This window comes from Otolemur garnettii, unplaced genomic scaffold (assembly GCF_000181295.1).
Source record: "Otolemur garnettii isolate 467f Iridium unplaced genomic scaffold, OtoGar3 scaffold00002, whole genome shotgun sequence".
NCBI classification, from domain to species: domain Eukaryota; kingdom Metazoa; phylum Chordata; class Mammalia; order Primates; family Galagidae; genus Otolemur; species Otolemur garnettii.
This window is the reverse complement of record NW_003852397.1, coordinates 5095560-5104557: the sequence shown is the minus strand read 5'-3', so window position 1 is coordinate 5104557 and position 8998 is coordinate 5095560. Positions and strand designations below refer to the sequence as shown.

The 8998-nt window shown below is 42.0% G+C and overlaps 1 protein-coding gene across 2 annotated transcripts in view; it reads right to left on the bottom strand.

Annotated features, from left to right (window-relative positions):
• FOXO3 (forkhead box O3) overlaps positions 1–8998 on the bottom strand; it is a 114825-nt gene that overhangs the window by 33581 nt on the left and 72246 nt on the right. The window lies entirely within an intron of this gene.

Below are 8998 nucleotides of genomic sequence, written 5' to 3'. Positions count from 1 at the left end.
TACCATATTTCCCTGAAAATAAGACACTGTCTTATATTTATTTTTTCTCAAGAAGACACACTAGGGCTTATTTTCAGGGGATGTCTTATTTTTATTAAGTATAATTCAACAATCTACGTTTCTTCAAATACAGTTAAGTCATCTTCTTCTGAAACCTGACAGGGGGAGCCGACCTTGTTGGTGGGGCTGGTGCTAGTGATGCGTGAACTCCTTTCCCCTAGCCGTTCGCATGTGCACAATAGGATGCCTGCAACTGCAGATACCACATGCGGTAAAAGGTATTCCAGTCTTCCTTACCTCTCCGCGCTGAAATGCAGGGCATGGCTATGCAGATATGCTGCACAGCCAGGCCCATCACTAGGTCTTATTATTGGGGTAGGACTTATATTTAACAAATGCATAGAAATCCTGCTAGGGCTTATTTTTTGGGTAGTTCTTATTTTCGGGGAAACACAGTATTTACTGGGATCGTTCCATGAACCAGGTGTATAAACATGAAAAGACATACATGGTTCCAGGCTTTTACAATTTCTTGGGGTAAAGGGACGGTAAGGGAAAGACATTAATTTAAGCAAACAAATGCATACATAATTACAAATTGTGAAAAATGATATGAAGGAAAACAATAGGGTGTCATGAGAGGAAATAATAAAGTGGACTGGGTAGATCTAAGACTTAGCCTAGAAAGTCAAGGAAGACCTCACACCTGGAGGATGAGCAACCAAGTCACGAAAACCACTGAAGCAGATGAGGTTACCTAGAGAAAAAAGGGAAAAAGAGAAATCTTGAGAGGTCCTCCAGGAAGTCATGCAATGTGAGGGCAAGGCCAAGGCCAAGGATCAGGCAAGAGAATGAATAGGAGTTAGCAGATAGCAGAGTGCGGCAATCATGGCAATGAGAGTGTAGTTTCAAGGAGAGAGAGTTAACACTAAGAGATGAAGAAGAGAAGAGACCAAAGTGTCTATGAGCTCTGGCAACAAAGAGGTTGTCATTGGCTGGTGTGGCAACAGCAGTATCAGGAGAGTGCTAGAGACAGAAGCCAGGGAAGATGCCAGAAAGGGATCACTAAGGATAATAAAAAAGCTAACATTTATGCAGTGCCTATTATGTACAAGCACTGTTCCAAGTGGTTTTTTGTTTTGTTTTGCTTTTTAGGAGATAGGGTCTCATTCTGTTGCCCAGGCTCAAGTGCAGTGGCGTGATTCATAGCTCAATGCAGCCCTCAAGTCTCTGGGCTCAAGCAATCCTCCTCCTCAATCTCCCAAGTAGCTAAGACTACAGGTGCATGCCACTGTGCCCAACTAACTTTTTAAATCTCTCTGTTTTTTTTAAGAGATGAGATCTTGCTCTGTTGCCCAGCAAGTGTTTTATAAGTATTATCTCTTTAAGTTCTTACAAAAATGGGGGTAATATTATCCCCATTTTACAGATGAGAAAATTGAAACTTGCAGAAATCTTCCTAAGACCACATGGATGAGGGTCTCACTCTAAGGTCCAATCACGATGCAATGAAGGCCTTAAGCAGTGAGAGGGAACAGTTCCCAGAGCAGGGACTGATCACATGATGGTCTTTCCCCACAGAGGGCATAAAATGAGGCAAAACAATTCTGTAGGATCTGCTAGCATAACGAGGAACAGCAGCCACAGGCTCCGTCCTTCCATCTCGTGAAAATATTTACTATATCTAGGGGCTAGGACATCCCTGAAGTACGATTTGGTAATTTCCCACTTGTTTTCAAACCATTATCCACCAGTGAGAGACCTGTGAACATTATTTCACCCTAAAAATGATCTGAGGGGCAAAGACAGCTGAACTCTGTGCTGAGGTCAAGTCTTGGCTCTTGAACTCCCTACAGCTCAGCTCTGAAAGACACCACTGATAATTAGTGGGCACCACTGCCTCAGCGTGGGCAGGGCTGGGGCAAAGCACACCACATGGAGTCAATCATTCTTGTCACTTGTCCTCTCCTCTCATAGTCTGGCCAGGAAGGAAAACTGAGCAAAGGAAGAAATTGTCTGATTGCTGTTGAACAGTCCTCTTATCCCATCCGGAACACAAACAGAAAAATAGAAAAGCAATTGTAGGTTTCTTCTGAGTTCTGCTCTTCTTGTTTTCAAAATCCAGCAATCCCACTGCCTTTACTTCCCTTTAGAAAAGATTTTAGGGACCTGAGTGCTAGTTTCTCAGGTGGCCTCAGTGTTCAAAACGTGTAATATAAAGGAAGCTGCAGACCGTCCCCTAAACCCTCCCATCCCCAGGCCCTTGCCTAGTCCTTTCTGCCTCCAGCCAGTTTCATTTACACTAAGTCTGAAAAGGTCAAGCTGGCCATGGGTAAAGAACTGATTGTTTACACAGTAAAATTACAAGAATGAACTACAAATGAAGTCATTCTTTTTCTGTAGAACAGCATGACACAAAAACTGGGGAGAAATAAAATTCTTCCTATGGCAAGGCTTTCCATATAGATTACCAAAAGAGGGAGAATGAGAGTTTGGAACTATTTGTACTTAGGATTTAGTCTTTTGGGGTTTAAAGTAAAAAGCCCCACACAGGAATTCTTAGATGTATTTATTAGATCTAGTAAAATACCCATTATGTTCTGGATTCTTGCAAATGTGCTCAATCTATATGCAAAGACCAAAAACAAACACCCGGCAACAATAACAAAAACTGAAGCTGCATTAGTTGAGGGTGATTTAGCTTTATGGAACCACTAATTTGACTCAACTGGACAAGGATAGGCCCATTCTTCCTGTGACTCCTCCAGCAATTGCCCCAAACAACGCAAAGTTAAGAGTTAAAATGACAGTTTTAGTGAGAGTAGTGAAAGTAATTTAGAGGCAGCTACTGCCAAATGAAAATTATTTTAATTTTTCAAAATCTCTTGTAATTTGCTAGCCCTGAATTGGATGAGAGATGCAGAGCTTTTTTATTGTCAGTCCTTAACTTTTCCTTGATTACCAAAGTAACACTTGCTTATTCTAAAAATCCAGCGGGATTAGACAAGTGTGTAGAAGAGGAATTAACATGTGACTGACCCACCAGATACAACTTTTGTGGGTTTTGCTCCTTAGTTTCTATAGCTTTTTTTGGTTTGTTTATATGAATGAGAACATCCTGCATTTTGTCCTAATTTTCTCCCCCAAATTAATATTCTATTTTAAGCAGTTCCCCTTGTCAATAAATCCTCTTAAGTATATTTCTTAAAACTATTCATTGTTTAGCTGGGTACTGCTCTCAAAGTTTGAATTAGTGTTTTATATGCTTCAAGTTCCAGATATTCTTGCATTCTTCTTCCCAAATTCCATGCAGACTGCTCTCCTAGTTAGGTCATTTGTATCGACAGGTCTTGAGTTGCATTTGTAGTCAAGGAAAAAAGTCTCTCTTAACTAAAATGCTCTCTGTCACAAGCACAAGACAGATTTTGATTGTAAAATGTCCTTGCCTTGTGATTTCTGGACAGTTACAGCCCTATCTACCACACATATCACACTTGAGGGTAAAGGCTGCTTATGCCTGTGGACTCCCCAGTCCTTCTCTCCCTCCCTGCTTGCCATGGGGGAACCGAGACACCAAGGCAAAGATCTGACCCTAAAAGGCAGTAAGGTGAATTATGCCCAAATTTGCATCAAGTAGTCACCACAACTCTGTCTGGTTAATTAGTTAAATGTTATTTTCCTATCCGATGCAAAAGAAAAATGGCTCAGAGGTGTGAGAGCCCTTTAGAACAGGAAGCGGCTTTAGAGCTCATCTGACTTGGTGGTTTTCAAACTGTTTATGTACCCTAAGAAGTTCTTTTTAGAGGCCCTGGGAAAGGAAAGCAGATCAACTCACCAATATTCAACATGCCAAATTTACTAATCTGATTTCTTTCAAAGGCATTTATGAGGCTCGGCACCCATAGCTCAGTGAGTAGGGCGCCAGCCACATACACCAAAAAAGCTGGCTGGTTCAAGCCTGGCCCAGGTCTGCTAAACACCAATGACAACTGCAACAAAAAAATAGCTGGGTTTTGTGGCAGGCGCCTATAGTCTTAGTATTTGGGAGAATGAGGCAAGAGAATCGCTTAAACTCAAGAGTTGGAGGTTGTTGTGAGCTGTGACATCACAGCACTCTACCGAGGGCAACAGATTGAGACTGTGTCTCAGAAAAAAAAAAGTGTTTTCAAAGGCGTTTATGGAACTGTTTTAATAGCACTAGTGAGAATGTCTGGGTTCTGTTACTGATGATGAAATATTTTTAATTAAAGTAAGTCAAATTCAAAAGTAGAGCAAGAAAACCAAAATTAGCTAAAACAATCACTCCACATTGAAATACAGAGCTTCTAAATCAGTAACAATTGGGAACTTAGTACCTAGTACAGTGCCCAGCACATAGTATGGTCAAATATACATTTGCTGAATGAACTTATGAATTAATGAGACCCACTGGCTTTGTAGGAAAATCCAACCTAATGGGGCAAAATCATCGCAGTAGGAAAAGAGTCATGACACTCAGAAGACATTATTACAATAACCTCTATCTATGACTAACCACCCAAATTTTATATCTAATTATACATATGAAATTGTGAAGGATCACAAAGTCCAAACTGATTAAATGTCCTAAACGTGTCATATAATGGATGCTAAAAAGTTCATACAACTGAAAATGATGCATAAAAAAACTTTAATAGGGCAGTGCCTGTGGCTCAGTGGTTAGGGCGCCAGCCCCATATACTGAGGGTGGTGGGTTCAAACCCACTCCGAAAAAAATAGCCAGGCATTGTGGTGGGCGCCTGTAGTCCCAGCTACTCCGGAGGCTGAGGCAAGACAATGGCCTAACCCCAGGAGTTGGAGGTTGCTGTGAACTATGTGACACCACAGCACTCTACCAAGGGTGATAAAGTGAGACTCTGTCGCTACACAAAACAAACAAACAAAAAACCCACTTTAATAAACATCAAGATAAATGGACATATATGCTGATATTTCTGTTAATGACACAGATCTTTCTAAATTTATTTAATACAAGTATGTGCTTAGTATTCCTAACTAGAGTTCATCATCTGTGATCCAAACTCTACACTACTGTTGAAGCACTCAGTGACTGGCACAGAACCCTACATGGCAGAGGGCAAGGCTAACAGATGGGTGTGGGGGTCCCATTTCAATTCTGTGGCTTGTGCTGCTACCCTAATTACAACACCTGCCCAAGCCTGTCCTAAGGCTTACCATGCCACTCACATATTATCCCTACCTTTCTTCTCCAATGAGAAGGGTTCTTTAGGAGAACCACCTCTCCGCCTCCCCATACCTGTCATGTCCTTCAAATTCCGACCTGAAACCCACCACCTGCAGAAGACTGGCTCCACTCCATTCAGACCATTGCTGTGGTCCTCTGCATGGAGGCAGGTGCCCCATTGAAAAAAAGAGAGCTGTTCTATACATGGTGCCTTGCTGTCCTGAATTGAATGTATGGTTTTCAGATGTATGGCTTTCTGTCAGATTCTGCCCTCCCAAGAAGGCTGTAAACTCAAAGACCAATGAGTTGAGTTTTCTATTCTTTCTGCTCTTCAGAGTGACTGGCAGAGCTGACACATACAATATGGTGTTCAATACTTAGAAAGTAAAATCTGTCATTTCTTGCTATAGGACAAGCCCAAACAACAATGCATTGGTCATTTAAGTTTTGTCTTCTTAAAATTGATATGTACTTCTCAAGGTGAGTTAGTCTACATTTAATTTATTCAAATTAAAGAAGGTGCCTAAGTATTTAGTAGTTGGTTGGCTGATTTGTTTGGCAGGGAGAGCTTGGGATTAAGCTAAACTGGGAAGCAAATCCAAACCTGTATAAAGACCACCCTGCCCCATTTGCTCTGTTCTGAAGGCCTGTCGGTGCTGTCACCTGGGGTGACTGTACCCGAGGTTAAGCAGGGTTCTTCTTCCCTGCGAATGCTTTCTGAGAGCATAGTGAAATAAGATGGTCTCACTTAGCTTTCCCTCATTTCTGTCCAATGCACTTGTGACCAATAATTGAGCTTTTAACTTCACTCACAATACCATATACTTTATGAATCTAGAAGTAAAAGTAACTACAAAAAGTCAAAAGCTAATGCTTGGATAGTATGGAAGCCAACTGAGTCCTGGTTTCCTTCCTTAGGAGTCCTGAGGAAGAGATTATGCTTTGCATATGAAAGGAAGCAGGGCAGGCCTCACCCACTCTGTGCTCCCCCTTGTCCTGCAGTGGGATGCAGGGCCTGGGGGAGATCTTCAGATCAGAGAAGCAAGCAGGCCTCCAGGCATCTCCAGTGAGAGGGGACAAATCCTAAGGTTATCTTTCCTCTTGGTCCACTAAAGTGAAAACTCTCCTGTTCATAGGCCTTAATGTCAAGAGGGAGCTCAGCCTCCCAGCTAAGGCCAAGCAGACAGTGCTGACCCAGCAGCAGATAGGGATTCTGGATGGTGATGGAAGTGCACATCCCATACACTGTTAGCCAGGACTTGGGGCCACTCTTCTGCCCCTTTTCTTACTGCAGATTTAATTACTGGAACTTTGGGAATAACTTACAGTAGTGTTCAACCTGTGGTCCCCAGACTGCATGCAGATTATTTGAGTACTGTTTTGCTTATCTGTGCTGTTGGCTTTCAGAAAAAATATGCACAGACGTTTTTTCTTTTTTTGCTCATCAGCTTTCATTAGTGTCTATGTATTTAATATGTGGCTCAAAACAACTCTTTATTTTTCCAATGTGTGACAGAAAAAGGTTGGACACTGCTGAGAGAAATTACCATCCATTTTTCTAAAAAGCCTGGGCCTCTAAGAACAGTAAAGCATCTCTTAGGACAGCCATGTATATTGCTGTGCTGAGTTCTACTGCTCCTTGCTCTAACTACCCACTACTAACAGAAGACAAAGCAATGTTAAAAAGCTAAATGTCAGGCAGTGCCAGCCCCATATGCTGGAGGTAGTGGGTTCAAACCCAGCCCTGGCCAAAAACTGCAAAAAAAAAAAAAAAAAAAAGCTAAATGTCACTCACTGTCCTCCAGGAGCCTGGAAAACTTCCGGGGCAGTCAGGGGAGGCTGGCATGCATTTTCCTGGATTGATTTGACACTACCTGAACAGAATTCTAAATGTCAAAGCTTTAAGAGACCTTCAAATCATCACCTTGTCCAAGCTTGCCATTTTAGAGATGGGGACACTAGTGTCCTGGGAACTGAAGTGCCTTGGATGAAGACACACACTACTACTAGGTCAAGGTTGGGCCGGGATCCAGTTTCCTACCTCTGACCACAAAGGTGTTCTCTTCTCTCTCTAGTACTAGTTTCCAGCAGCAGAATCCTTTTCCCAAATGAAATATTAGGTGAACCTTGATATGCCGAGGAAACAAAAGTGGAACTGTGCTGGTTAAACTTGGGGACAAAGGCCCAGAGCTTCCTGCCCCAACCCTAGATCCCTTGGGGCCTGAAGCCCCTCTGAGTATCTGCTAGGTTTCTTAGGATGGCATTTGAGAACAACCACTCTACAATACGTTCCCCTGTCCCACACATCTCAAAATGCGATATGGATGTGTGGAGGGCAGATGTCTAGACAGGCATATACTGGCATCACTGAAAATGTGGGAAGCAGGGTAAAAGTTACTCATATTCCAATGACTCTAACTTAACCACTATGGACATTTTTATATCTTATTTTCATTTTTTTCCTTCTAAGTATTTTAGTTCTACAAGCTTGAAAACACAATTTTCTGTCCTGTCCTACTGACTTGACAGTGGATGTGTGTTTGCTTACCACATTAAATTTTTATGAATACTTAATGAGGATTTCAAAATCTCTTTCATAAATGGCTACCTTCCAAAATGTGTTGACACAAGAGAAAAAACATTTTTAATAACGACAATTTAGATATTGAATTGACCAATTATCTAGTGAAGAAGACCAAAAAGCTATGAGAGAGGAGAGAGAAAGGGGGAAGAGGCAAAGTTGAGGACAAGAGGAGAGGACACACTGTCAACTTTGGAGGTGGGGAGAAATTTTTAGCAGAAATAAAATCTTACAGAACCATGATTCTAGAAAAATGAACTATTTCCATCTTTATCAGGAGTCTGATATATACATAATAAACACATACATGTTTAACTCATCCAATGTTACTTTCATGTAATATCTGCCACTATTATGGGGGAGAACAAAGGGCTTTTAAATCTGTGACAAAGGCCAGCAAGGGCTCAAGCCTATAATCCCAGCACTGTGTGAGGCGGAGGCAGGTGGACTGCTTGAGCTCAGGACTGGTCTGAGCAACAGCAAGACCTTTGTCTCTAAAAAAACAAAAATAGCTAGGTATTGTGGTGGGCACCTGTAGTCCCAGCTACTTGGGAGGCTGAAGCAAGAGGATCACTTGGGCCCAGGAGTTTGAGGTTGCTGTGAGCTATGACATCACAGCACTCTACCCAGGGTGACAGTGGAAGACTGTCTCAAAAAATATATATCTATATATGAAGGCATATGTGAAGTAGGACCCCAGGACATAGCCCTCTGCTTGGTTTCTAGCTTTCTATCCTGGTGTTCTATACTGTGTCACTGGACCCAGCAGTACCTCAAGAAACCAGTGATTCACATGTTCAGATGGAACTCATCAAACTTAAACACTATTTTTTCCTAAAGGTTCTAAAATTAGACAAACAAGGAAGACAAAAAAATAGGAAACAGAAAAATAACGTCATATTTATTACACATGTTCCTTTAATACCTCACTTTATTTTTCGCCAGCTTTGAGAAAAACCTTATTAAGGGATGATATGAAGTTGTAAACTAAAATAAAGGACAAAGACGATGTGGCAGAACACCGCCTAACATCCAAGAACCCCTTCAGTCTGCAAAGTCTGCATCTCTCCCGGTCCCTTCCCTGTCCGCAAGCTCTGCAGGTCCATCTACAGGCCCTGCTCATTCTCAACAGTGGGATGAAGCAGAGGTGGTTCATGGAACTGCCGGGAACTGCCAGGAGGAAACTGCACAGC